The sequence below is a fragment of the Anomaloglossus baeobatrachus genome, unplaced genomic scaffold (assembly GCF_048569485.1).
Source record: "Anomaloglossus baeobatrachus isolate aAnoBae1 unplaced genomic scaffold, aAnoBae1.hap1 Scaffold_562, whole genome shotgun sequence".
Classification (NCBI taxonomy): domain Eukaryota; kingdom Metazoa; phylum Chordata; class Amphibia; order Anura; family Aromobatidae; genus Anomaloglossus; species Anomaloglossus baeobatrachus.
Window position 1 is genome coordinate 42,894 of NW_027444923.1, and position 26,305 is coordinate 69,198.

At 47.6% G+C, this 26,305-nt stretch overlaps 14 non-coding genes and 2 pseudogenes across 14 annotated transcripts; all 16 read right to left on the reverse strand.

Annotated features, from left to right (window-relative positions):
• Positions 1–1,032: 1,032 nt before the first annotated feature.
• Positions 1,033–1,223, reverse strand: LOC142284096 (U2 spliceosomal RNA). Its single transcript, XR_012745638.1, has one exon. It is a non-coding gene; the product is annotated as a U2 spliceosomal RNA (small nuclear RNA).
• A 1,387-nt stretch (positions 1,224–2,610) lies between these two features.
• Positions 2,611–2,801, reverse strand: LOC142284097 (U2 spliceosomal RNA). Its single transcript, XR_012745639.1, has one exon. It is a non-coding gene; the product is annotated as a U2 spliceosomal RNA (small nuclear RNA).
• Positions 2,802–4,188: 1,387 nt separating this feature from the next.
• On the reverse strand, positions 4,189–4,386 carry LOC142284051 (U2 spliceosomal RNA). The gene has a single exon (XR_012745616.1). It is a non-coding gene; the product is annotated as a U2 spliceosomal RNA (small nuclear RNA).
• A 2,269-nt stretch (positions 4,387–6,655) lies between these two features.
• On the reverse strand, positions 6,656–6,846 carry LOC142284098 (U2 spliceosomal RNA). Its single transcript, XR_012745640.1, has one exon. It is a non-coding gene; the product is annotated as a U2 spliceosomal RNA (small nuclear RNA).
• Positions 6,847–8,233: 1,387 nt separating this feature from the next.
• Positions 8,234–8,433, reverse strand: LOC142284068 (U2 spliceosomal RNA). Its single transcript, XR_012745631.1, has one exon. It is a non-coding gene; the product is annotated as a U2 spliceosomal RNA (small nuclear RNA).
• A 1,568-nt stretch (positions 8,434–10,001) lies between these two features.
• On the reverse strand, positions 10,002–10,192 carry LOC142284099 (U2 spliceosomal RNA). Its single transcript, XR_012745641.1, has one exon. It is a non-coding gene; the product is annotated as a U2 spliceosomal RNA (small nuclear RNA).
• Positions 10,193–11,579: 1,387 nt separating this feature from the next.
• On the reverse strand, positions 11,580–11,770 carry LOC142284100 (U2 spliceosomal RNA). Its single transcript, XR_012745642.1, has one exon. It is a non-coding gene; the product is annotated as a U2 spliceosomal RNA (small nuclear RNA).
• Positions 11,771–13,157: 1,387 nt separating this feature from the next.
• On the reverse strand, positions 13,158–13,348 carry LOC142284101 (U2 spliceosomal RNA). Its single transcript, XR_012745643.1, has one exon. It is a non-coding gene; the product is annotated as a U2 spliceosomal RNA (small nuclear RNA).
• Positions 13,349–14,735: 1,387 nt separating this feature from the next.
• LOC142284102 (U2 spliceosomal RNA) lies at positions 14,736–14,926 on the reverse strand. The gene has a single exon (XR_012745644.1). It is a non-coding gene; the product is annotated as a U2 spliceosomal RNA (small nuclear RNA).
• Positions 14,927–16,313: 1,387 nt separating this feature from the next.
• Positions 16,314–16,504, reverse strand: LOC142284103 (U2 spliceosomal RNA). Its single transcript, XR_012745645.1, has one exon. It is a non-coding gene; the product is annotated as a U2 spliceosomal RNA (small nuclear RNA).
• Positions 16,505–17,891: 1,387 nt separating this feature from the next.
• LOC142284053 (U2 spliceosomal RNA) lies at positions 17,892–18,087 on the reverse strand. The gene has a single exon (XR_012745618.1). It is a non-coding gene; the product is annotated as a U2 spliceosomal RNA (small nuclear RNA).
• Positions 18,088–20,407: 2,320 nt separating this feature from the next.
• LOC142284074 (U2 spliceosomal RNA) lies at positions 20,408–20,534 on the reverse strand (annotated as a pseudogene).
• A 1,387-nt stretch (positions 20,535–21,921) lies between these two features.
• Positions 21,922–22,112, reverse strand: LOC142284104 (U2 spliceosomal RNA). Its single transcript, XR_012745646.1, has one exon. It is a non-coding gene; the product is annotated as a U2 spliceosomal RNA (small nuclear RNA).
• A 1,387-nt stretch (positions 22,113–23,499) lies between these two features.
• On the reverse strand, positions 23,500–23,695 carry LOC142284054 (U2 spliceosomal RNA). The gene has a single exon (XR_012745619.1). It is a non-coding gene; the product is annotated as a U2 spliceosomal RNA (small nuclear RNA).
• Positions 23,696–24,379: 684 nt separating this feature from the next.
• Positions 24,380–24,506, reverse strand: LOC142284077 (U2 spliceosomal RNA; annotated as a pseudogene).
• Positions 24,507–25,893: 1,387 nt separating this feature from the next.
• LOC142284105 (U2 spliceosomal RNA) lies at positions 25,894–26,084 on the reverse strand. The gene has a single exon (XR_012745647.1). It is a non-coding gene; the product is annotated as a U2 spliceosomal RNA (small nuclear RNA).
• Positions 26,085–26,305: the final 221 nt, after the last annotated feature.

Sequence of the window (26,305 nt, forward strand, 5' to 3'; positions counted from 1 at the left end):
CTAATCTTTTCCCTTTCCTTCCCAGCCCCCAAACCCTGCCCTCTGTACCTTTCTCACCACCCGCTTCCCTTCTCCTGTCATCCCCCTACCACCCGGGAAAAAAAGAGATTGCCCCCTCCTTCCACTAGCCCACCCTCCCACCCAAAGAACAACTTCTTCTGCGCAGCTTGTTTTCTAGGCAGCAGCGCTATTGTGATGTCATCGGGGGGCATTGTGACAAGCCGCCAGTGTTCCGTCTCTTCATGTTGTGCACAGTTCAAACGGAAAATACATCAACAGGCAGACTACAGAAAAGCTTACTATCAAAGGTTAGAGGGGGGCTTTCTCAGAGGGCTTTTTACAGTTTTTCTATTCCCAATTAGCCGTTTAAGTGTACTTATTGAAAGTAGTAATTCTTTCATAGGCCGCCCTTTCTTAGTATTTGACGTTCCTTATATTGCGGTATGAGGCTTCGCAGTAGGTTGCAAACATTCATCACCCATGACTGTCCCCAATTGAGCTCAGAAGCTCAATGTCTATCATGACCTCTCTTTTAGAATGTCCAAGAGCAAGCAAACTATTCCTCCAGGAGAGGGCGCCAACAGACTACTAAAGAGATCATCATTACTCAAAGAAAACCCCAAAAACCAATGCATGATAGGAATAAACAGGTAACTTTCTTTGGAGTGGAAGCGGAGAGATCGCACCAGATGCCAATTCTAGATGTTATCACACCTGTGGTCACTGCAGCAGCAGGTGAATCCACTTTGTCCAAAAGGGATCTATTCCATTCAATTGCAAATGATCTAGATAAGACAGAGAACTGCAGCACGGGGACATAGCCGAGTTGGTCAGGTTGAGTGGTGATGAGTTTGCTATTTGGATGAATAAAGAAAGTCAAAAGTGTGAAAGATAAAAAACAAAAGGAGGAAGTGTGAAAAGTGAATGGGCCAAATTGAGGTGCATATGAAGACGTATGCTTTCTTCCAATTCATTAAATCGGGCTAATATGAATCAGGTGAATTGAGTTCTGCTTTTGGAAACTGGGTTAAGAAGGGGTGCACCGTTCCTGGAGGTACTGCAATACCAGGTCAATGCGTGGAGTGGACAGAGCAAGCTCTTTTTCCATCTCCCTGTTCTAAAAATCCATTTAATATATGGTCCCCAGATAGGGGACGTATCAGATATTAAACTGATAAGAACAGATACTACACTTGATCTTAGCCAAAAGGCCGAGAAGCGATAACCAGAATTGGTTTGGGCCTCGAGTGGCACCCTGGCCTATGCCGGACACATCTTAGGGAGAGAGAGCGAGAGGGAGACAAACCCACGCCTACACAAGACATTTTGTCACCCAAGCCAACCCTTGAAAAGGCTGCTTTGCAGAGCCAAAACAAGAAGAATGGTGCGTTTTGCAGCCGCCGCCCACTGCAATGAATCTGAATAACTCCTCCTTTAGGGCGCAAGCAACTCCCCTCCCCCTTGCAGTCTTTCCAATTCACGATACAAAAAGACGGACAGGACAGGTTGCCTGACTTTCCGTCACTGCCACCCTTTGCCATCCTTACCCGTAGAAAGCCCTTTCATCATCCCCAAACCCTAATCTTTTCCCTTTCCTTCCCAGCCCCCAAACCCTGCCCTCTGTACCTTTCTCACCACCCGCTTCCCTTCTCCTGTCATCCCCCTACCACCCGGGAAAAAAAGAGATTGCCCCCTCCTTCCACTAGCCCACCCTCCCACCCAAAGAACAACTTCTTCTGCGCAGCTTGTTTTCTAGGCAGCAGCGCTATTGTGATGTCATCGGGGGGCATTGTGACAAGCCGCCAGTGTTCCGTCTCTTCATGTTGTGCACAGTTCAAACGGAAAATACATCAACAGGCAGACTACAGAAAAGCTTACTATCAAAGGTTAGAGGGGGGCTTTCTCAGAGGGCTTTTTACAGTTTTTCTATTCCCAATTAGCCGTTTAAGTGTACTTATTGAAAGTAGTAATTCTTTCATAGGCCGCCCTTTCTTAGTATTTGACGTTCCTTATATTGCGGTATGAGGCTTCGCAGTAGGTTGCAAACATTCATCACCCATGACTGTCCCCAATTGAGCTCAGAAGCTCAATGTCTATCATGACCTCTCTTTTAGAATGTCCAAGAGCAAGCAAACTATTCCTCCAGGAGAGGGCGCCAACAGACTACTAAAGAGATCATCATTACTCAAAGAAAACCCCAAAAACCAATGCATGATAGGAATAAACAGGTAACTTTCTTTGGAGTGGAAGCGGAGAGATCGCACCAGATGCCAATTCTAGATGTTATCACACCTGTGGTCACTGCAGCAGCAGGTGAATCCACTTTGTCCAAAAGGGATCTATTCCATTCAATTGCAAATGATCTAGATAAGACAGAGAACTGCAGCACGGGGACATAGCCGAGTTGGTCAGGTTGAGTGGTGATGAGTTTGCTATTTGGATGAATAAAGAAAGTCAAAAGTGTGAAAGATAAAAAACAAAAGGAGGAAGTGTGAAAAGTGAATGGGCCAAATTGAGGTGCATATGAAGACGTATGCTTTCTTCCAATTCATTAAATCGGGCTAATATGAATCAGGTGAATTGAGTTCTGCTTTTGGAAACTGGGTTAAGAAGGGGTGCACCGTTCCTGGAGGTACTGCAATACCAGGTCAATGCGTGGAGTGGACAGAGCAAGCTCTTTTTCCATCTCCCTGTTCTAAAAATCCATTTAATATATGGTCCCCAGATAGGGGACGTATCAGATATTAAACTGATAAGAACAGATACTACACTTGATCTTAGCCAAAAGGCCGAGAAGCGATAACCAGAATTGGTTTGGGCCTCGAGTGGCACCCTGGCCTATGCCGGACACATCTTAGGGAGAGAGAGCGAGAGGGAGACAAACCCACGCCTACACAAGACATTTTGTCACCCAAGCCAACCCTTGAAAAGGCTGCTTTGCAGAGCCAAAACAAGAAGAATGGTGCGTTTTGCAGCCGCCGCCCACTGCAATGAATCTGAATAACTCCTCCTTTAGGGCGCAAGCAACTCCCCTCCCCCTTGCAGTCTTTCCAATTCACGATACAAAAAGACGGACAGGACAGGTTGCCTGACTTTCCGTCACTGCCACCCTTTGCCATCCTTACCCGTAGAAAGCCCTTTCATCATCCCCAAACCCTAATCTTTTCCCTTTCCTTCCCAGCCCCCAAACCCTGCCCTCTGTACCTTTCTCACCACCCGCTTCCCTTCTCCTGTCATCCCCCTACCACCCGGGAAAAAAAGAGATTGCCCCCTCCTTCCACTAGCCCACCCTCCCACCCAAAGAACAACTTCTTCTGCGCAGCTTGTTTTCTAGGCAGCAGCGCTATTGTGATGTCATCGGGGGGCATTGTGACAAGCCGCCAGTGTTCCGTCTCTTCATGTTGTGCACAGTTCAAACGGAAAATACATCAACAGGCAGACTACAGAAAAGCTTACTATCAAAGGTTAGAGGGGGGCTTTCTCAGAGGGCTTTTTACAGTTTTTCTATTCCCAATTAGCCGTTTAAGTGTACTTATTGAAAGTAGTAATTCTTTCATAGGCCGCCCTTTCTTAGTATTTGACGTTCCTTATATTGCGGTATGAGGCTTCGCAGTAGGTTGCAAACATTCATCACCCATGACTGTCCCCAATTGAGCTCAGAAGCTCAATGTCTATCATGACCTCTCTTTTAGAATGTCCAAGAGCAAGCAAACTATTCCTCCAGGAGAGGGCGCCAACAGACTACTAAAGAGATCATCATTACTCAAAGAAAACCCCAAAAACCAATGCATGATAGGAATAAACAGGTAACTTTCTTTGGAGTGGAAGCGGAGAGATCGCACCAGATGCCAATTCTAGATGTTATCACACCTGTGGTCACTGCAGCAGCAGGTGAATCCACTTTGTCCAAAAGGGATCTATTCCATTCAATTGCAAATGATCTAGATAAGACAGAGAACTGCAGCACGGGGACATAGCCGAGTTGGTCAGGTTGAGTGGTGATGAGTTTGCTATTTGGATGAATAAAGAAAGTCAAAAGTGTGAAAGATAAAAAACAAAAGGAGGAAGTGTGAAAAGTGAATGGGCCAAATTGAGGTGCATATGAAGACGTATGCTTTCTTCCAATTCATTAAATCGGGCTAATATGAATCAGGTGAATTGAGTTCTGCTTTTGGAAACTGGGTTAAGAAGGGGTGCACCGTTCCTGGAGGTACTGCAATACCAGGTCAATGCGTGGAGTGGACAGAGCAAGCTCTTTTTCCATCTCCCTGTTCTAAAAATCCATTTAATATATGGTCCCCAGATAGGGGACGTATCAGATATTAAACTGATAAGAACAGATTTTTTGATTTAATGAAGCTTTCCAAAGCACCGCAAAAAATGCATGACCGAAGTCACACCAAAAACAGTGCAAAGGCTAGGATTCGTGTGGACCCCTCCGTGAGGAGAGGGTCCCCAAAAATCAACCCCGTCCCTCCGAGCCAGAAGGCCACAGCAAGGGTCAGGGATCTTCGGTGCTCCCCCAAGCCGAAGCCTGGTTGAGCCTTGTCGTTGCTCCCAGCGTCCATCCAGGCATCTTACCCAAGTGGAGTAGAGAGCTACTAGTTGTTGGTTTCGCAGCCGAAACTGCCCGGACCGTCAACCGGTGTTGGTTTCTCAGCCCAAGGCTAACCGGACCTCCAACCGGGTGTTGGTTTCTCAGCCGAAGCTGACCCGGACCTCCAACCGGGTGTTGGTTTCTCAGCCGAAGCTGACCCGGACCTCCAACCGGGTGTTGGTTTCTCAGCCGAAGCTGACCCGGACCTCCAACCGGGTGTTGGTTTCTCAGCCGAAGCTGACCCGGACCTCCAACCGGGTGTTGGTTTCTCAGCCCAAAGCTGAACGGACCTCCGACCATGATTATAAAAATTTCCCTTCCTAGCCAGAAGGCCGGGATAGGGTAATATGCTCAAAAAGTATGAAAAGGCAAGGTACGGTGTGCTACAGAGCCCAAGGCTTGCCGGGGTCCCAAGCCAACAAGCTCAGACTCACTCCAGGGTCGTCAGTCCTGGGGCACGTTGTACCATAGCCCCCCACCCTTACTCAGTCTAATAGCCTCGATCCTGGTAGGGCCATGTTTTCCACTAGATGAATATACTATCCACCCAGAGTACTAGCAAGCGCAACCTTCCAGTGTGCATTGTATCATTGTACTAAGGTGGCCTGGAGCTTAAACCACCTCTTCGAACAACACTACACTTGATCTTAGCCAAAAGGCCAAGAAGCGATAACCAGAATTGGTTTGGGCCTCGAGTGGCACCCTGGCCTATGCCGGACACATCTTAGGGAGAGAGAGCGAGAGGGAGACAAACCCACGCCTACACAAGACATTTTGTCACCCAAGCCAACCCTTGAAAAGGCTGCTTTGCAGAGCCAAAACAAGAAGAATGGTGCGTTTTGCAGCCGCCGCCCACTGCAATGAATCTGAATAACTCCTCCTTTAGGGCGCAAGCAACTCCCCTCCCCCTTGCAGTCTTTCCAATTCACGATACAAAAAGACGGACAGGACAGGTTGCCTGACTTTCCGTCACTGCCACCCTTTGCCATCCTTACCCGTAGAAAGCCCTTTCATCATCCCCAAACCCTAATCTTTTCCCTTTCCTTCCCAGCCCCCAAACCCTGCCCTCTGTACCTTTCTCACCACCCGCTTCCCTTCTCCTGTCATCCCCCTACCACCCGGGAAAAAAAGAGATTGCCCCCTCCTTCCACTAGCCCACCCTCCCACCCAAAGAACAACTTCTTCTGCGCAGCTTGTTTTCTAGGCAGCAGCGCTATTGTGATGTCATCGGGGGGCATTGTGACAAGCCGCCAGTGTTCCGTCTCTTCATGTTGTGCACAGTTCAAACGGAAAATACATCAACAGGCAGACTACAGAAAAGCTTACTATCAAAGGTTAGAGGGGGGCTTTCTCAGAGGGCTTTTTACAGTTTTTCTATTCCCAATTAGCCGTTTAAGTGTACTTATTGAAAGTAGTAATTCTTTCATAGGCCGCCCTTTCTTAGTATTTGACGTTCCTTATATTGCGGTATGAGGCTTCGCAGTAGGTTGCAAACATTCATCACCCATGACTGTCCCCAATTGAGCTCAGAAGCTCAATGTCTATCATGACCTCTCTTTTAGAATGTCCAAGAGCAAGCAAACTATTCCTCCAGGAGAGGGCGCCAACAGACTACTAAAGAGATCATCATTACTCAAAGAAAACCCCAAAAACCAATGCATGATAGGAATAAACAGGTAACTTTCTTTGGAGTGGAAGCGGAGAGATCGCACCAGATGCCAATTCTAGATGTTATCACACCTGTGGTCACTGCAGCAGCAGGTGAATCCACTTTGTCCAAAAGGGATCTATTCCATTCAATTGCAAATGATCTAGATAAGACAGAGAACTGCAGCACGGGGACATAGCCGAGTTGGTCAGGTTGAGTGGTGATGAGTTTGCTATTTGGATGAATAAAGAAAGTCAAAAGTGTGAAAGATAAAAAACAAAAGGAGGAAGTGTGAAAAGTGAATGGGCCAAATTGAGGTGCATATGAAGACGTATGCTTTCTTCCAATTCATTAAATCGGGCTAATATGAATCAGGTGAATTGAGTTCTGCTTTTGGAAACTGGGTTAAGAAGGGGTGCACCGTTCCTGGAGGTACTGCAATACCAGGTCAATGCGTGGAGTGGACAGAGCAAGCTCTTTTTCCATCTCCCTGTTCTAAAAATCCATTTAATATATGGTCCCCAGATAGGGGACGTATCAGATATTAAACTGATAAGAACAGATACTACACTTGATCTTAGCCAAAAGGCCGAGAAGCGATAACCAGAATTGGTTTGGGCCTCGAGTGGCACCCTGGCCTATGCCGGACACATCTTAGGGAGAGAGAGCGAGAGGGAGACAAACCCACGCCTACACAAGACATTTTGTCACCCAAGCCAACCCTTGAAAAGGCTGCTTTGCAGAGCCAAAACAAGAAGAATGGTGCGTTTTGCAGCCGCCGCCCACTGCAATGAATCTGAATAACTCCTCCTTTAGGGCGCAAGCAACTCCCCTCCCCCTTGCAGTCTTTCCAATTCACGATACAAAAAGACGGACAGGACAGGTTGCCTGACTTTCCGTCACTGCCACCCTTTGCCATCCTTACCCGTAGAAAGCCCTTTCATCATCCCCAAACCCTAATCTTTTCCCTTTCCTTCCCAGCCCCCAAACCCTGCCCTCTGTACCTTTCTCACCACCCGCTTCCCTTCTCCTGTCATCCCCCTACCACCCGGGAAAAAAAGAGATTGCCCCCTCCTTCCACTAGCCCACCCTCCCACCCAAAGAACAACTTCTTCTGCGCAGCTTGTTTTCTAGGCAGCAGCGCTATTGTGATGTCATCGGGGGGCATTGTGACAAGCCGCCAGTGTTCCGTCTCTTCATGTTGTGCACAGTTCAAACGGAAAATACATCAACAGGCAGACTACAGAAAAGCTTACTATCAAAGGTTAGAGGGGGGCTTTCTCAGAGGGCTTTTTACAGTTTTTCTATTCCCAATTAGCCGTTTAAGTGTACTTATTGAAAGTAGTAATTCTTTCATAGGCCGCCCTTTCTTAGTATTTGACGTTCCTTATATTGCGGTATGAGGCTTCGCAGTAGGTTGCAAACATTCATCACCCATGACTGTCCCCAATTGAGCTCAGAAGCTCAATGTCTATCATGACCTCTCTTTTAGAATGTCCAAGAGCAAGCAAACTATTCCTCCAGGAGAGGGCGCCAACAGACTACTAAAGAGATCATCATTACTCAAAGAAAACCCCAAAAACCAATGCATGATAGGAATAAACAGGTAACTTTCTTTGGAGTGGAAGCGGAGAGATCGCACCAGATGCCAATTCTAGATGTTATCACACCTGTGGTCACTGCAGCAGCAGGTGAATCCACTTTGTCCAAAAGGGATCTATTCCATTCAATTGCAAATGATCTAGATAAGACAGAGAACTGCAGCACGGGGACATAGCCGAGTTGGTCAGGTTGAGTGGTGATGAGTTTGCTATTTGGATGAATAAAGAAAGTCAAAAGTGTGAAAGATAAAAAACAAAAGGAGGAAGTGTGAAAAGTGAATGGGCCAAATTGAGGTGCATATGAAGACGTATGCTTTCTTCCAATTCATTAAATCGGGCTAATATGAATCAGGTGAATTGAGTTCTGCTTTTGGAAACTGGGTTAAGAAGGGGTGCACCGTTCCTGGAGGTACTGCAATACCAGGTCAATGCGTGGAGTGGACAGAGCAAGCTCTTTTTCCATCTCCCTGTTCTAAAAATCCATTTAATATATGGTCCCCAGATAGGGGACGTATCAGATATTAAACTGATAAGAACAGATTTTTTTTTTTTTTTTTTTTTTTTTTTTTTTTTTTTTTTTAAAGGATGAGTTTGAAAATAATAAAGTGACCGCCTCTCGTTGCCCAGGTAACTGTCCGTCACAAGAGGGCTATGACATCCTACGATGCACACTCCCCCAAGGCCAGCAGTTGTGCAATACCCTGGCACCTTTCAGCACCAACCAAGGTAGTACCCTCCCAAACTACACTTGATCTTAGCCAAAAGGCCGAGAAGCGATAACCAGAATTGGTTTGGGCCTCGAGTGGCACCCTGGCCTATGCCGGACACATCTTAGGGAGAGAGAGCGAGAGGGAGACAAACCCACGCCTACACAAGACATTTTGTCACCCAAGCCAACCCTTGAAAAGGCTGCTTTGCAGAGCCAAAACAAGAAGAATGGTGCGTTTTGCAGCCGCCGCCCACTGCAATGAATCTGAATAACTCCTCCTTTAGGGCGCAAGCAACTCCCCTCCCCCTTGCAGTCTTTATACAAAAAGACGGACAGGACAGGTTGCCTGACTTTCCGTCACTGCCACCCTTTGCCATCCTTACCCGTAGAAAGCCCTTTCATCATCCCCAAACCCTAATCTTTTCCCTTTCCTTCCCAGCCCCCAAACCCTGCCCTCTGTACCTTTCTCACCACCCGCTTCCCTTCTCCTGTCATCCCCCTACCACCCGGGAAAAAAAGAGATTGCCCCCTCCTTCCACTAGCCCACCCTCCCACCCAAAGAACAACTTCTTCTGCGCAGCTTGTTTTCTAGGCAGCAGCGCTATTGTGATGTCATCGGGGGGCATTGTGACAAGCCGCCAGTGTTCCGTCTCTTCATGTTGTGCACAGTTCAAACGGAAAATACATCAACAGGCAGACTACAGAAAAGCTTACTATCAAAGGTTAGAGGGGGGCTTTCTCAGAGGGCTTTTTACAGTTTTTCTATTCCCAATTAGCCGTTTAAGTGTACTTATTGAAAGTAGTAATTCTTTCATAGGCCGCCCTTTCTTAGTATTTGACGTTCCTTATATTGCGGTATGAGGCTTCGCAGTAGGTTGCAAACATTCATCACCCATGACTGTCCCCAATTGAGCTCAGAAGCTCAATGTCTATCATGACCTCTCTTTTAGAATGTCCAAGAGCAAGCAAACTATTCCTCCAGGAGAGGGCGCCAACAGACTACTAAAGAGATCATCATTACTCAAAGAAAACCCCAAAAACCAATGCATGATAGGAATAAACAGGTAACTTTCTTTGGAGTGGAAGCGGAGAGATCGCACCAGATGCCAATTCTAGATGTTATCACACCTGTGGTCACTGCAGCAGCAGGTGAATCCACTTTGTCCAAAAGGGATCTATTCCATTCAATTGCAAATGATCTAGATAAGACAGAGAACTGCAGCACGGGGACATAGCCGAGTTGGTCAGGTTGAGTGGTGATGAGTTTGCTATTTGGATGAATAAAGAAAGTCAAAAGTGTGAAAGATAAAAAACAAAAGGAGGAAGTGTGAAAAGTGAATGGGCCAAATTGAGGTGCATATGAAGACGTATGCTTTCTTCCAATTCATTAAATCGGGCTAATATGAATCAGGTGAATTGAGTTCTGCTTTTGGAAACTGGGTTAAGAAGGGGTGCACCGTTCCTGGAGGTACTGCAATACCAGGTCAATGCGTGGAGTGGACAGAGCAAGCTCTTTTTCCATCTCCCTGTTCTAAAAATCCATTTAATATATGGTCCCCAGATAGGGGACGTATCAGATATTAAACTGATAAGAACAGATACTACACTTGATCTTAGCCAAAAGGCCGAGAAGCGATAACCAGAATTGGTTTGGGCCTCGAGTGGCACCCTGGCCTATGCCGGACACATCTTAGGGAGAGAGAGCGAGAGGGAGACAAACCCACGCCTACACAAGACATTTTGTCACCCAAGCCAACCCTTGAAAAGGCTGCTTTGCAGAGCCAAAACAAGAAGAATGGTGCGTTTTGCAGCCGCCGCCCACTGCAATGAATCTGAATAACTCCTCCTTTAGGGCGCAAGCAACTCCCCTCCCCCTTGCAGTCTTTCCAATTCACGATACAAAAAGACGGACAGGACAGGTTGCCTGACTTTCCGTCACTGCCACCCTTTGCCATCCTTACCCGTAGAAAGCCCTTTCATCATCCCCAAACCCTAATCTTTTCCCTTTCCTTCCCAGCCCCCAAACCCTGCCCTCTGTACCTTTCTCACCACCCGCTTCCCTTCTCCTGTCATCCCCCTACCACCCGGGAAAAAAAGAGATTGCCCCCTCCTTCCACTAGCCCACCCTCCCACCCAAAGAACAACTTCTTCTGCGCAGCTTGTTTTCTAGGCAGCAGCGCTATTGTGATGTCATCGGGGGGCATTGTGACAAGCCGCCAGTGTTCCGTCTCTTCATGTTGTGCACAGTTCAAACGGAAAATACATCAACAGGCAGACTACAGAAAAGCTTACTATCAAAGGTTAGAGGGGGGCTTTCTCAGAGGGCTTTTTACAGTTTTTCTATTCCCAATTAGCCGTTTAAGTGTACTTATTGAAAGTAGTAATTCTTTCATAGGCCGCCCTTTCTTAGTATTTGACGTTCCTTATATTGCGGTATGAGGCTTCGCAGTAGGTTGCAAACATTCATCACCCATGACTGTCCCCAATTGAGCTCAGAAGCTCAATGTCTATCATGACCTCTCTTTTAGAATGTCCAAGAGCAAGCAAACTATTCCTCCAGGAGAGGGCGCCAACAGACTACTAAAGAGATCATCATTACTCAAAGAAAACCCCAAAAACCAATGCATGATAGGAATAAACAGGTAACTTTCTTTGGAGTGGAAGCGGAGAGATCGCACCAGATGCCAATTCTAGATGTTATCACACCTGTGGTCACTGCAGCAGCAGGTGAATCCACTTTGTCCAAAAGGGATCTATTCCATTCAATTGCAAATGATCTAGATAAGACAGAGAACTGCAGCACGGGGACATAGCCGAGTTGGTCAGGTTGAGTGGTGATGAGTTTGCTATTTGGATGAATAAAGAAAGTCAAAAGTGTGAAAGATAAAAAACAAAAGGAGGAAGTGTGAAAAGTGAATGGGCCAAATTGAGGTGCATATGAAGACGTATGCTTTCTTCCAATTCATTAAATCGGGCTAATATGAATCAGGTGAATTGAGTTCTGCTTTTGGAAACTGGGTTAAGAAGGGGTGCACCGTTCCTGGAGGTACTGCAATACCAGGTCAATGCGTGGAGTGGACAGAGCAAGCTCTTTTTCCATCTCCCTGTTCTAAAAATCCATTTAATATATGGTCCCCAGATAGGGGACGTATCAGATATTAAACTGATAAGAACAGATACTACACTTGATCTTAGCCAAAAGGCCGAGAAGCGATAACCAGAATTGGTTTGGGCCTCGAGTGGCACCCTGGCCTATGCCGGACACATCTTAGGGAGAGAGAGCGAGAGGGAGACAAACCCACGCCTACACAAGACATTTTGTCACCCAAGCCAACCCTTGAAAAGGCTGCTTTGCAGAGCCAAAACAAGAAGAATGGTGCGTTTTGCAGCCGCCGCCCACTGCAATGAATCTGAATAACTCCTCCTTTAGGGCGCAAGCAACTCCCCTCCCCCTTGCAGTCTTTCCAATTCACGATACAAAAAGACGGACAGGACAGGTTGCCTGACTTTCCGTCACTGCCACCCTTTGCCATCCTTACCCGTAGAAAGCCCTTTCATCATCCCCAAACCCTAATCTTTTCCCTTTCCTTCCCAGCCCCCAAACCCTGCCCTCTGTACCTTTCTCACCACCCGCTTCCCTTCTCCTGTCATCCCCCTACCACCCGGGAAAAAAAGAGATTGCCCCCTCCTTCCACTAGCCCACCCTCCCACCCAAAGAACAACTTCTTCTGCGCAGCTTGTTTTCTAGGCAGCAGCGCTATTGTGATGTCATCGGGGGGCATTGTGACAAGCCGCCAGTGTTCCGTCTCTTCATGTTGTGCACAGTTCAAACGGAAAATACATCAACAGGCAGACTACAGAAAAGCTTACTATCAAAGGTTAGAGGGGGGCTTTCTCAGAGGGCTTTTTACAGTTTTTCTATTCCCAATTAGCCGTTTAAGTGTACTTATTGAAAGTAGTAATTCTTTCATAGGCCGCCCTTTCTTAGTATTTGACGTTCCTTATATTGCGGTATGAGGCTTCGCAGTAGGTTGCAAACATTCATCACCCATGACTGTCCCCAATTGAGCTCAGAAGCTCAATGTCTATCATGACCTCTCTTTTAGAATGTCCAAGAGCAAGCAAACTATTCCTCCAGGAGAGGGCGCCAACAGACTACTAAAGAGATCATCATTACTCAAAGAAAACCCCAAAAACCAATGCATGATAGGAATAAACAGGTAACTTTCTTTGGAGTGGAAGCGGAGAGATCGCACCAGATGCCAATTCTAGATGTTATCACACCTGTGGTCACTGCAGCAGCAGGTGAATCCACTTTGTCCAAAAGGGATCTATTCCATTCAATTGCAAATGATCTAGATAAGACAGAGAACTGCAGCACGGGGACATAGCCGAGTTGGTCAGGTTGAGTGGTGATGAGTTTGCTATTTGGATGAATAAAGAAAGTCAAAAGTGTGAAAGATAAAAAACAAAAGGAGGAAGTGTGAAAAGTGAATGGGCCAAATTGAGGTGCATATGAAGACGTATGCTTTCTTCCAATTCATTAAATCGGGCTAATATGAATCAGGTGAATTGAGTTCTGCTTTTGGAAACTGGGTTAAGAAGGGGTGCACCGTTCCTGGAGGTACTGCAATACCAGGTCAATGCGTGGAGTGGACAGAGCAAGCTCTTTTTCCATCTCCCTGTTCTAAAAATCCATTTAATATATGGTCCCCAGATAGGGGACGTATCAGATATTAAACTGATAAGAACAGATACTACACTTGATCTTAGCCAAAAGGCCGAGAAGCGATAACCAGAATTGGTTTGGGCCTCGAGTGGCACCCTGGCCTATGCCGGACACATCTTAGGGAGAGAGAGCGAGAGGGAGACAAACCCACGCCTACACAAGACATTTTGTCACCCAAGCCAACCCTTGAAAAGGCTGCTTTGCAGAGCCAAAACAAGAAGAATGGTGCGTTTTGCAGCCGCCGCCCACTGCAATGAATCTGAATAACTCCTCCTTTAGGGCGCAAGCAACTCCCCTCCCCCTTGCAGTCTTTCCAATTCACGATACAAAAAGACGGACAGGACAGGTTGCCTGACTTTCCGTCACTGCCACCCTTTGCCATCCTTACCCGTAGAAAGCCCTTTCATCATCCCCAAACCCTAATCTTTTCCCTTTCCTTCCCAGCCCCCAAACCCTGCCCTCTGTACCTTTCTCACCACCCGCTTCCCTTCTCCTGTCATCCCCCTACCACCCGGGAAAAAAAGAGATTGCCCCCTCCTTCCACTAGCCCACCCTCCCACCCAAAGAACAACTTCTTCTGCGCAGCTTGTTTTCTAGGCAGCAGCGCTATTGTGATGTCATCGGGGGGCATTGTGACAAGCCGCCAGTGTTCCGTCTCTTCATGTTGTGCACAGTTCAAACGGAAAATACATCAACAGGCAGACTACAGAAAAGCTTACTATCAAAGGTTAGAGGGGGGCTTTCTCAGAGGGCTTTTTACAGTTTTTCTATTCCCAATTAGCCGTTTAAGTGTACTTATTGAAAGTAGTAATTCTTTCATAGGCCGCCCTTTCTTAGTATTTGACGTTCCTTATATTGCGGTATGAGGCTTCGCAGTAGGTTGCAAACATTCATCACCCATGACTGTCCCCAATTGAGCTCAGAAGCTCAATGTCTATCATGACCTCTCTTTTAGAATGTCCAAGAGCAAGCAAACTATTCCTCCAGGAGAGGGCGCCAACAGACTACTAAAGAGATCATCATTACTCAAAGAAAACCCCAAAAACCAATGCATGATAGGAATAAACAGGTAACTTTCTTTGGAGTGGAAGCGGAGAGATCGCACCAGATGCCAATTCTAGATGTTATCACACCTGTGGTCACTGCAGCAGCAGGTGAATCCACTTTGTCCAAAAGGGATCTATTCCATTCAATTGCAAATGATCTAGATAAGACAGAGAACTGCAGCACGGGGACATAGCCGAGTTGGTCAGGTTGAGTGGTGATGAGTTTGCTATTTGGATGAATAAAGAAAGTCAAAAGTGTGAAAGATAAAAAACAAAAGGAGGAAGTGTGAAAAGTGAATGGGCCAAATTGAGGTGCATATGAAGACGTATGCTTTCTTCCAATTCATTAAATCGGGCTAATATGAATCAGGTGAATTGAGTTCTGCTTTTGGAAACTGGGTTAAGAAGGGGTGCACCGTTCCTGGAGGTACTGCAATACCAGGTCAATGCGTGGAGTGGACAGAGCAAGCTCTTTTTCCATCTCCCTGTTCTAAAAATCCATTTAATATATGGTCCCCAGATAGGGGACGTATCAGATATTAAACTGATAAGAACAGATACTACACTTGATCTTAGCCAAAAGGCCGAGAAGCGATAACCAGAATTGGTTTGGGCCTCGAGTGGCACCCTGGCCTATGCCGGACACATCTTAGGGAGAGAGAGCGAGAGGGAGACAAACCCACGCCTACACAAGACATTTTGTCACCCAAGCCAACCCTTGAAAAGGCTGCTTTGCAGAGCCAAAACAAGAAGAATGGTGCGTTTTGCAGCCGCCGCCCACTGCAATGAATCTGAATAACTCCTCCTTTAGGGCGCAAGCAACTCCCCTCCCCCTTGCAGTCTTTCCAATTCACGATACAAAAAGACGGACAGGACAGGTTGCCTGACTTTCCGTCACTGCCACCCTTTGCCATCCTTACCCGTAGAAAGCCCTTTCATCATCCCCAAACCCTAATCTTTTCCCTTTCCTTCCCAGCCCCCAAACCCTGCCCTCTGTACCTTTCTCACCACCCGCTTCCCTTCTCCTGTCATCCCCCTACCACCCGGGAAAAAAAGAGATTGCCCCCTCCTTCCACTAGCCCACCCTCCCACCCAAAGAACAACTTCTTCTGCGCAGCTTGTTTTCTAGGCAGCAGCGCTATTGTGATGTCATCGGGGGGCATTGTGACAAGCCGCCAGTGTTCCGTCTCTTCATGTTGTGCACAGTTCAAACGGAAAATACATCAACAGGCAGACTACAGAAAAGCTTACTATCAAAGGTTAGAGGGGGGCTTTCTCAGAGGGCTTTTTACAGTTTTTCTATTCCCAATTAGCCGTTTAAGTGTACTTATTGAAAGTAGTAATTCTTTCATAGGCCGCCCTTTCTTAGTATTTGACGTTCCTTATATTGCGGTATGAGGCTTCGCAGTAGGTTGCAAACATTCATCACCCATGACTGTCCCCAATTGAGCTCAGAAGCTCAATGTCTATCATGACCTCTCTTTTAGAATGTCCAAGAGCAAGCAAACTATTCCTCCAGGAGAGGGCGCCAACAGACTACTAAAGAGATCATCATTACTCAAAGAAAACCCCAAAAACCAATGCATGATAGGAATAAACAGGTAACTTTCTTTGGAGTGGAAGCGGAGAGATCGCACCAGATGCCAATTCTAGATGTTATCACACCTGTGGTCACTGCAGCAGCAGGTGAATCCACTTTGTCCAAAAGGGATCTATTCCATTCAATTGCAAATGATCTAGATAAGACAGAGAACTGCAGCACGGGGACATAGCCGAGTTGGTCAGGTTGAGTGGTGATGAGTTTGCTATTTGGATGAATAAAGAAAGTCAAAAGTGTGAAAGATAAAAAACAAAAGGAGGAAGTGTGAAAAGTGAATGGGCCAAATTGAGGTGCATATGAAGACGTATGCTTTCTTCCAATTCATTAAATCGGGCTAATATGAATCAGGTGAATTGAGTTCTGCTTTTGGAAACTGGGTTAAGAAGGGGTGCACCGTTCCTGGAGGTACTGCAATACCAGGTCAATGCGTGGAGTGGACAGAGCAAGCTCTTTTTCCATCTCCCTGTTCTAAAAATCCATTTAATATATGGTCCCCAGATAGGGGACGTATCAGATATTAAACTGATAAGAACAGATACTACACTTGATCTTAGCCAAAAGGCCGAGAAGCGATAACCAGAATTGGTTTGGGCCTCGAGTGGCACCCTGGCCTATGCCGGACACATCTTAGGGAGAGAGAGCGAGAGGGAGACAAACCCACGCCTACACAAGACATTTTGTCACCCAAGCCAACCCTTGAAAAGGCTGCTTTGCAGAGCCAAAACAAGAAGAATGGTGCGTTTTGCAGCCGCCGCCCACTGCAATGAATCTGAATAACTCCTCCTTTAGGGCGCAAGCAACTCCCCTCCCCCTTGCAGTCTTTCCAATTCACGATACAAAAAGACGGACAGGACAGGTTGCCTGACTTTCCGTCACTGCCACCCTTTGCCATCCTTACCTGTAGAAAGCCCTTTCATCATCCCCAAACCCTAATCTTTTCCCTTTCCTTCCCAGCCCCCAAACCCTGCCCTCTGTACCTTTCTCACCACCCGCTTCCCTTCTCCTGTCATCCCCCTACCACCCGGGAAAAAAAGAGATTGCCCCCTCCTTCCACTAGCCCACCCTCCCACCCAAAGAACAACTTCTTCTGCGCAGCTTGTTTTCTAGGCAGCAGCGCTATTGTGATGTCATCGGGGGGCATTGTGACAAGCCGCCAGTGTTCCGTCTCTTCATGTTGTGCACAGTTCAAACGGAAAATACATCAACAGGCAGACTACAGAAAAGCTTACTATCAAAGGTTAGAGGGGGGCTTTCTCAGAGGGCTTTTTACAGTTTTTCTATTCCCAATTAGCCGTTTAAGTGTACTTATTGAAAGTAGTAATTCTTTCATAGGCCGCCCTTTCTTAGTATTTGACGTTCCTTATATTGCGGTATGAGGCTTCGCAGTAGGTTGCAAACATTCATCACCCATGACTGTCCCCAATTGAGCTCAGAAGCTCAATGTCTATCATGACCTCTCTTTTAGAATGTCCAAGAGCAAGCAAACTATTCCTCCAGGAGAGGGCGCCAACAGACTACTAAAGAGATCATCATTACTCAAAGAAAACCCCAAAAACCAATGCATGATAGGAATAAACAGGTAACTTTCTTTGGAGTGGAAGCGGAGAGATCGCACCAGATGCCAATTCTAGATGTTATCACACCTGTGGTCACTGCAGCAGCAGGTGAATCCACTTTGTCCAAAAGGGATCTATTCCATTCAATTGCAAATGATCTAGATAAGACAGAGAACTGCAGCACGGGGACATAGCCGAGTTGGTCAGGTTGAGTGGTGATGAGTTTGCTATTTGGATGAATAAAGAAAGTCAAAAGTGTGAAAGATAAAAAACAAAAGGAGGAAGTGTGAAAAGTGAATGGGCCAAATTGAGGTGCATATGAAGACGTATGCTTTCTTCCAATTCATTAAATCGGGCTAATATGAATCAGGTGAATTGAGTTCTGCTTTTGGAAACTGGGTTAAGAAGGGGTGCACCGTTCCTGGAGGTACTGCAATACCAGGTCAATGCGTGGAGTGGACAGAGCAAGCTCTTTTTCCATCTCCCTGTTCTAAAAATCCATTTAATATATGGTCCCCAGATAGGGGACGTATCAGATATTAAACTGATAAGAACAGATTTTGATTTAATGAAGCTTTCCAAAGCACCGCAAAAAATGCATGACCGAAGTCACACCAAAAACAGTGCAAAGGCTAGGATTCGTGTGGACCCCTCCGTGAGGAGAGGGTCCCCAAAAATCAACCCCGTCCCTCCGAGCCAGAAGGCCACAGCAAGGGTCAGGGATCTTCGGTGCTCCCCCAAGCCGAAGCCTGGTTGAGCCTTGTCGTTGCTCCCAGCGTCCACCCAGGCATCTTACCCAAGTGGAGTAGAGAGCTACTAGTTGTTGGTTTCGCAGCCGAAACTGCCCGGACCGTCAACCGGTGTTGGTTTCTCAGCCCAAGGCTAACCGGACCTCCAACCGGGTGTTGGTTTCTCAGCCGAAGCTGACCCGGACCTCCAACCGGGTGTTGGTTTCTCAGCCGAAGCTGACCCAGACCTCCAACCGGGTGTTGGTTTCTCAGCCGAAGCTGACCCGGACCTCCAACCGGGTGTTGGTTTCTCAGCCCAAAGCTGAACGGACCTCCGACCATGATTATAAAAATTTCCCTTCCTAGCCAGAAGGCCGGGATAGAGCAATATGCTCAGAAAGTATGAAAGGGCAAGGTACGGTGTGCTACAGAGCCCAAGGCTCGCCGGGGTCCCAAGCCAGCAAGCTCAGACTCACTCCAGGGTCGTCAGTCCTGGGGCACATTGCACCATAGCCCCCACACTTACTCAGTCTAATAGCCTCGATCCTGGTAGGGCCATGTTTTCCTCTAGATGAATATACTATACATCAAGAGTACTAGCAAGCGCAACCTTCCAGTGTGCATTGCATCTGCCGAGCCTCACAGATTTTTTGATTTAATGAAGCTTTCCAAAGCACCGCAAAAAATGCATGACCGAAGTCACACCAAAAACAGTGCAAAGGCTAGGATTCGTGTGGACCCCTCCGTGAGGAGAGGGTCCCCAAAAATCAACCCCGTCCCTCCGAGCCAGAAGGCCACAGCAAGGGTCAGGGATCTTCGGTGCTCCCCCAAGCCGAAGCCTGGTTGAGCCTTGTCGTTGCTCCCAGCGTCCACCCAGGCATCTTACCCAAGTGGAGTAGAGAGCTACTAGTTGTTGGTTTCGCAGCCGAAACTGCCCGGACCGTCAACCGGTGTTGGTTTCTCAGCCCAAGGCTAACCGGACCTCCAACCGGGTGTTGGTTTCTCAGCCGAAGCTGACCCGGACCTCCAACCGGGTGTTGGTTTCTCAGCCGAAGCTGACCCAGACCTCCAACCGGGTGTTGGTTTCTCAGCCGAAGCTGACCCGGACCTCCAACCGGGTGTTGGTTTCTCAGCCCAAAGCTGAACGGACCTCCGACCATGATTATAAAAATTTCCCTTCCTAGCCAGAAGGCCGGGATAGAGCAATATGCTCAGAAAGTATGAAAGGGGAAGGTACGGTGTGCTACAGAGCCCAAGGCTCGCCGGGGTCCCAAGCCAGCAAGCTCAGACTCACTCCAGGGTCGTCAGTCCTGGGGCACATTGCACCATAGCCCCCACACTTACTCAGTCTAATAGCCTCGATCCTGGTAGGGCCATGTTTTCCTCTAGATGAATATACTATACATCAAGAGTACTAGCAAGCGCAACCTTCCAGTGTGCATTGCATCTGCCGAGCCTCACAGATTTTTTGATTTAATGAAGCTTTCCAAAGCACCGCAAAAAATGCATGACCGAAGTCACACCAAAAACAGTGCAAAGGCTAGGATTCGTGTGGACCCCTCCGTGAGGAGAGGGTCCCCAAAAATCAACCCCGTCCCTCCGAGCCAGAAGGCCACAGCAAGGGTCAGGGATCTTCGGTGCTCCCCCAAGCCGAAGCCTGGTTGAGCCTTGTCGTTGCTCCCAGCGTCCACCCAGGCATCTTACCCAAGTGGAGTAGAGAGCTACTAGTTGTTGGTTTCGCAGCCGAAACTGCCCGGACCGTCAACCGGTGTTGGTTTCTCAGCCCAAGGCTAACCGGACCTCCAACCGGGTGTTGGTTTCTCAGCCGAAGCTGACCCGGACCTCCAACCGGGTGTTGGTTTCTCAGCCGAAGCTGACCCAGACCTCCAACCGGGTGTTGGTTTCTCAGCCGAAGCTGACCCGGACCTCCAACCGGGTGTTGGTTTCTCAGCCCAAAGCTGAACGGACCTCCGACCATGATTATAAAAATTTCCCTTCCTAGCCAGAAGGCCGGGATAGAGCAATATGCTCAGAAAGTATGAAAGGGGAAGGTACGGTGTGCTACAGAGCCCAAGGCTCGCCGGGGTCCCAAGCCAGCAAGCTCAGACTCACTCCAGGGTCGTCAGTCCTGGGGCACATTGCACCATAGCCCCCACACTTACTCAGTCTAATAGCCTCGATCCTGGTAGGGCCATGTTTTCCTCTAGATGAATATACTATACATCAAGAGTACTAGCAAGCGCAACCTTCCAGTGTGCATTGCATCTGCCGAGCCTCACAGATACTACACTTGATCTTAGCCAAAAGGCCGAGAAGCGATAACCAGAATTGGTTTGGGCCTCGAGTGGCACCCTGGCCTATGCCGGACACATCTTAGGGAGAGAGAGCGAGAGGGAGACAAACCCACGCCTACACAAGACATTTTGTCACCCAAGCCAACCCTTGAAAAGGCTGCTTTGCAGAGCCAAAACAAGAAGAATGGTGCGTTTTGCAGCCGCCGCCCACTGCAATGAATCTGAATAACTCCTCCTTTAGGGCGCAAGCAACTCCCCTCCCCCTTGCAGTCTTTCCAATTCACGATACAAAAAGACGGACAGGACAGGTTGCCTGACTTTCCGTCACTGCCACCCTTTGCCATCCTTACCCGTAGAAAGCCCTTTCATCATCCCCAAACCCTAATCTTTTCCCTTTCCTTCCCAGCCCCCAAACCCTGCCCTCTGTACCTTTCTCACCACCCGCTTCCCTTCTCCTGTCATCCCCCTACCACCCGGGAAAAAAAGAGATTGCCCCCTCCTTCCACTAGCCCACCCTCCCACCCAAAGAACAACTTCTTCTGCGCAGCTTGTTTTCTAGGCAGCAGCGCTATTGTGATGTCATCGGGGGGCATTGTGACAAGCCGCCAGTGTTCCGTCTCTTCATGTTGTGCACAGTTCAAACGGAAAATACATCAACAGGCAGACTACAGAAAAGCTTACTATCAAAGGTTAGAGGGGGGCTTTCTCAGAGGGCTTTTTACAGTTTTTCTATTCCCAATTAGCCGTTTAAGTGTACTTATTGAAAGTAGTAATTCTTTCATAGGCCGCCCTTTCTTAGTATTTGACGTTCCTTATATTGCGGTATGAGGCTTCGCAGTAGGTTGCAAACATTCATCACCCATGACTGTCCCCAATTGAGCTCAGAAGCTCAATGTCTATCATGACCTCTCTTTTAGAATGTCCAAGAGCAAGCAAACTATTCCTCCAGGAGAGGGCGCCAACAGACTACTAAAGAGATCATCATTACTCAAAGAAAACCCCAAAAACCAATGCATGATAGGAATAAACAGGTAACTTTCTTTGGAGTGGAAGCGGAGAGATCGCACCAGATGCCAATTCTAGATGTTATCACACCTGTGGTCACTGCAGCAGCAGGTGAATCCACTTTGTCCAAAAGGGATCTATTCCATTCAATTGCAAATGATCTAGATAAGACAGAGAACTGCAGCACGGGGACATAGCCGAGTTGGTCAGGTTGAGTGGTGATGAGTTTGCTATTTGGATGAATAAAGAAAGTCAAAAGTGTGAAAGATAAAAAACAAAAGGAGGAAGTGTGAAAAGTGAATGGGCCAAATTGAGGTGCATATGAAGACGTATGCTTTCTTCCAATTCATTAAATCGGGCTAATATGAATCAGGTGAATTGAGTTCTGCTTTTGGAAACTGGGTTAAGAAGGGGTGCACCGTTCCTGGAGGTACTGCAATACCAGGTCAATGCGTGGAGTGGACAGAGCAAGCTCTTTTTCCATCTCCCTGTTCTAAAAATCCATTTAATATATGGTCCCCAGATAGGGGACGTATCAGATATTAAACTGATAAGAACAGATACTACACTTGATCTTAGCCAAAAGGCCGAGAAGCGATAACCAGAATTGGTTTGGGCCTCGAGTGGCACCCTGGCCTATGCCGGACACATCTTAGGGAGAGAGAGCGAGAGGGAGACAAACCCACGCCTACACAAGACATTTTGTCACCCAAGCCAACCCTTGAAAAGGCTGCTTTGCAGAGCCAAAACAAGAAGAATGGTGCGTTTTGCAGCCGCCGCCCACTGCAATGAATCTGAATAACTCCTCCTTTAGGGCGCAAGCAACTCCCCTCCCCCTTGCAGTCTTTCCAATTCACGATACAAAAAGACGGACAGGACAGGTTGCCTGACTTTCCGTCACTGCCACCCTTTGCCATCCTTACCCGTAGAAAGCCCTTTCATCATCCCCAAACCCTAATCTTTTCCCTTTCCTTCCCAGCCCCCAAACCCTGCCCTCTGTACCTTTCTCACCACCCGCTTCCCTTCTCCTGTCATCCCCCTACCACCCGGGAAAAAAAGAGATTGCCCCCTCCTTCCACTAGCCCACCCTCCCACCCAAAGAACAACTTCTTCTGCGCAGCTTGTTTTCTAGGCAGCAGCGCTATTGTGATGTCATCGGGGGGCATTGTGACAAGCCGCCAGTGTTCCGTCTCTTCATGTTGTGCACAGTTCAAACGGAAAATACATCAACAGGCAGACTACAGAAAAGCTTACTATCAAAGGTTAGAGGGGGGCTTTCTCAGAGGGCTTTTTACAGTTTTTCTATTCCCAATTAGCCGTTTAAGTGTACTTATTGAAAGTAGTAATTCTTTCATAGGCCGCCCTTTCTTAGTATTTGACGTTCCTTATATTGCGGTATGAGGCTTCGCAGTAGGTTGCAAACATTCATCACCCATGACTGTCCCCAATTGAGCTCAGAAGCTCAATGTCTATCATGACCTCTCTTTTAGAATGTCCAAGAGCAAGCAAACTATTCCTCCAGGAGAGGGCGCCAACAGACTACTAAAGAGATCATCATTACTCAAAGAAAACCCCAAAAACCAATGCATGATAGGAATAAACAGGTAACTTTCTTTGGAGTGGAAGCGGAGAGATCGCACCAGATGCCAATTCTAGATGTTATCACACCTGTGGTCACTGCAGCAGCAGGTGAATCCACTTTGTCCAAAAGGGATCTATTCCATTCAATTGCAAATGATCTAGATAAGACAGAGAACTGCAGCACGGGGACATAGCCGAGTTGGTCAGGTTGAGTGGTGATGAGTTTGCTATTTGGATGAATAAAGAAAGTCAAAAGTGTGAAAGATAAAAAACAAAAGGAGGAAGTGTGAAAAGTGAATGGGCCAAATTGAGGTGCATATGAAGACGTATGCTTTCTTCCAATTCATTAAATCGGGCTAATATGAATCAGGTGAATTGAGTTCTGCTTTTGGAAACTGGGTTAAGAAGGGGTGCACCGTTCCTGGAGGTACTGCAATACCAGGTCAATGCGTGGAGTGGACAGAGCAAGCTCTTTTTCCATCTCCCTGTTCTAAAAATCCATTTAATATATGGTCCCCAGATAGGGGACGTATCAGATATTAAACTGATAAGAACAGATTTTGATTTAATGAAGCTTTCCAAAGCACCGCAAAAAATGCATGACCGAAGTCACACCAAAAACAGTGCAAAGGCTAGGATTCGTGTGGACCCCTCCGTGAGGAGAGGGTCCCCAAAAATCAACCCCGTCCCTCCGAGCCAGAAGGCCACAGCAAGGGTCAGGGATCTTCGGTGCTCCCCCAAGCCGAAGCCTGGTTGAGCCTTGTCGTTGCTCCCAGCGTCCACCCAGGCATCTTACCCAAGTGGAGTAGAGAGCTACTAGTTGTTGGTTTCGCAGCCGAAACTGCCCGGACCGTCAACCGGTGTTGGTTTCTCAGCCCAAGGCTAACCGGACCTCCAACCGGGTGTTGGTTTCTCAGCCGAAGCTGACCCGGACCTCCAACCGGGTGTTGGTTTCTCAGCCGAAGCTGACCCAGACCTCCAACCGGGTGTTGGTTTCTCAGCCGAAGCTGACCCGGACCTCCAACCGGGTGTTGGTTTCTCAGCCCAAAGCTGAACGGACCTCCGACCATGATTATAAAAATTTCCCTTCCTAGCCAGAAGGCCGGGATAGAGCAATATGCTCAGAAAGTATGAAAGGGCAAGGTACGGTGTGCTACAGAGCCCAAGGCTCGCCGGGGTCCCAAGCCAGCAAGCTCAGACTCACTCCAGGGTCGTCAGTCCTGGGGCACATTGCACCATAGCCCCCACACTTACTCAGTCTAATAGCCTCGATCCTGGTAGGGCCATGTTTTCCTCTAGATGAATATACTATACATCAAGAGTACTAGCAAGCGCAACCTTCCAGTGTGCATTGCATCTGCCGAGCCTCACAGATACTACACTTGATCTTAGCCAAAAGGCCGAGAAGCGATAACCAGAATTGGTTTGGGCCTCGAGTGGCACCCTGGCCTATGCCGGACACATCTTAGGGAGAGAGAGCGAGAGGGAGACAAACCCACGCCTACACAAGACATTTTGTCACCCAAGCCAACCCTTGAAAAGGCTGCTTTGCAGAGCCAAAACAAGAAGAATGGTGCGTTTTGCAGCCGCCGCCCACTGCAATGAATCTGAATAACTCCTCCTTTAGGGCGCAAGCAACTCCCCTCCCCCTTGCAGTCTTTCCAATTCACGATACAAAAAGACGGACAGGACAGGTTGCCTGACTTTCCGTCACTGCCACCCTTTGCCATCCTTACCCGTAGAAAGCCCTTTCATCATCCCCAAACCCTAATCTTTTCCCTTTCCTTCCCAGCCCCCAAACCCTGCCCTCTGTACCTTTCTCACCACCCGCTTCCCTTCTCCTGTCATCCCCCTACCACCCGGGAAAAAAAGAGATTGCCCCCTCCTTCCACTAGCCCACCCTCCCACCCAAAGAACAACTTCTTCTGCGCAGCTTGTTTTCTAGGCAGCAGCGCTATTGTGATGTCATCGGGGGGCATTGTGACAAGCCGCCAGTGTTCCGTCTCTTCATGTTGTGCACAGTTCAAACGGAAAATACATCAACAGGCAGACTACAGAAAAGCTTACTATCAAAGGTTAGAGGGGGGCTTTCTCAGAGGGCTTTTTACAGTTTTTCTATTCCCAATTAGCCGTTTAAGTGTACTTATTGAAAGTAGTAATTCTTTCATAGGCCGCCCTTTCTTAGTATTTGACGTTCCTTATATTGCGGTATGAGGCTTCGCAGTAGGTTGCAAACATTCATCACCCATGACTGTCCCCAATTGAGCTCAGAAGCTCAATGTCTATCATGACCTCTCTTTTAGAATGTCCAAGAGCAAGCAAACTATTCCTCCAGGAGAGGGCGCCAACAGACTACTAAAGAGATCATCATTACTCAAAGAAAACCCCAAAAACCAATGCATGATAGGAATAAACAGGTAACTTTCTTTGGAGTGGAAGCGGAGAGATCGCACCAGATGCCAATTCTAGATGTTATCACACCTGTGGTCACTGCAGCAGCAGGTGAATCCACTTTGTCCAAAAGGGATCTATTCCATTCAATTGCAAATGATCTAGATAAGACAGAGAACTGCAGCACGGGGACATAGCCGAGTTGGTCAGGTTGAGTGGTGATGAGTTTGCTATTTGGATGAATAAAGAAAGTCAAAAGTGTGAAAGATAAAAAACAAAAGGAGGAAGTGTGAAAAGTGAATGGGCCAAATTGAGGTGCATATGAAGACGTATGCTTTCTTCCAATTCATTAAATCGGGCTAATATGAATCAGGTGAATTGAGTTCTGCTTTTGGAAACTGGGTTAAGAAGGGGTGCACCGTTCCTGGAGGTACTGCAATACCAGGTCAATGCGTGGAGTGGACAGAGCAAGCTCTTTTTCCATCTCCCTGTTCTAAAAATCCATTTAATATATGGTCCCCAGATAGGGGACGTATCAGATATTAAACTGATAAGAACAGATACTACACTTGATCTTAGCCAAAAGGCCGAGAAGCGATAACCAGAATTGGTTTGGGCCTCGAGTGGCACCCTGGCCTATGCCGGACACATCTTAGGGAGAGAGAGCGAGAGGGAGACAAACCCACGCCTACACAAGACATTTTGTCACCCAAGCCAACCCTTGAAAAGGCTGCTTTGCAGAGCCAAAACAAGAAGAATGGTGCGTTTTGCAGCCGCCGCCCACTGCAATGAATCTGAATAACTCCTCCTTTAGGGCGCA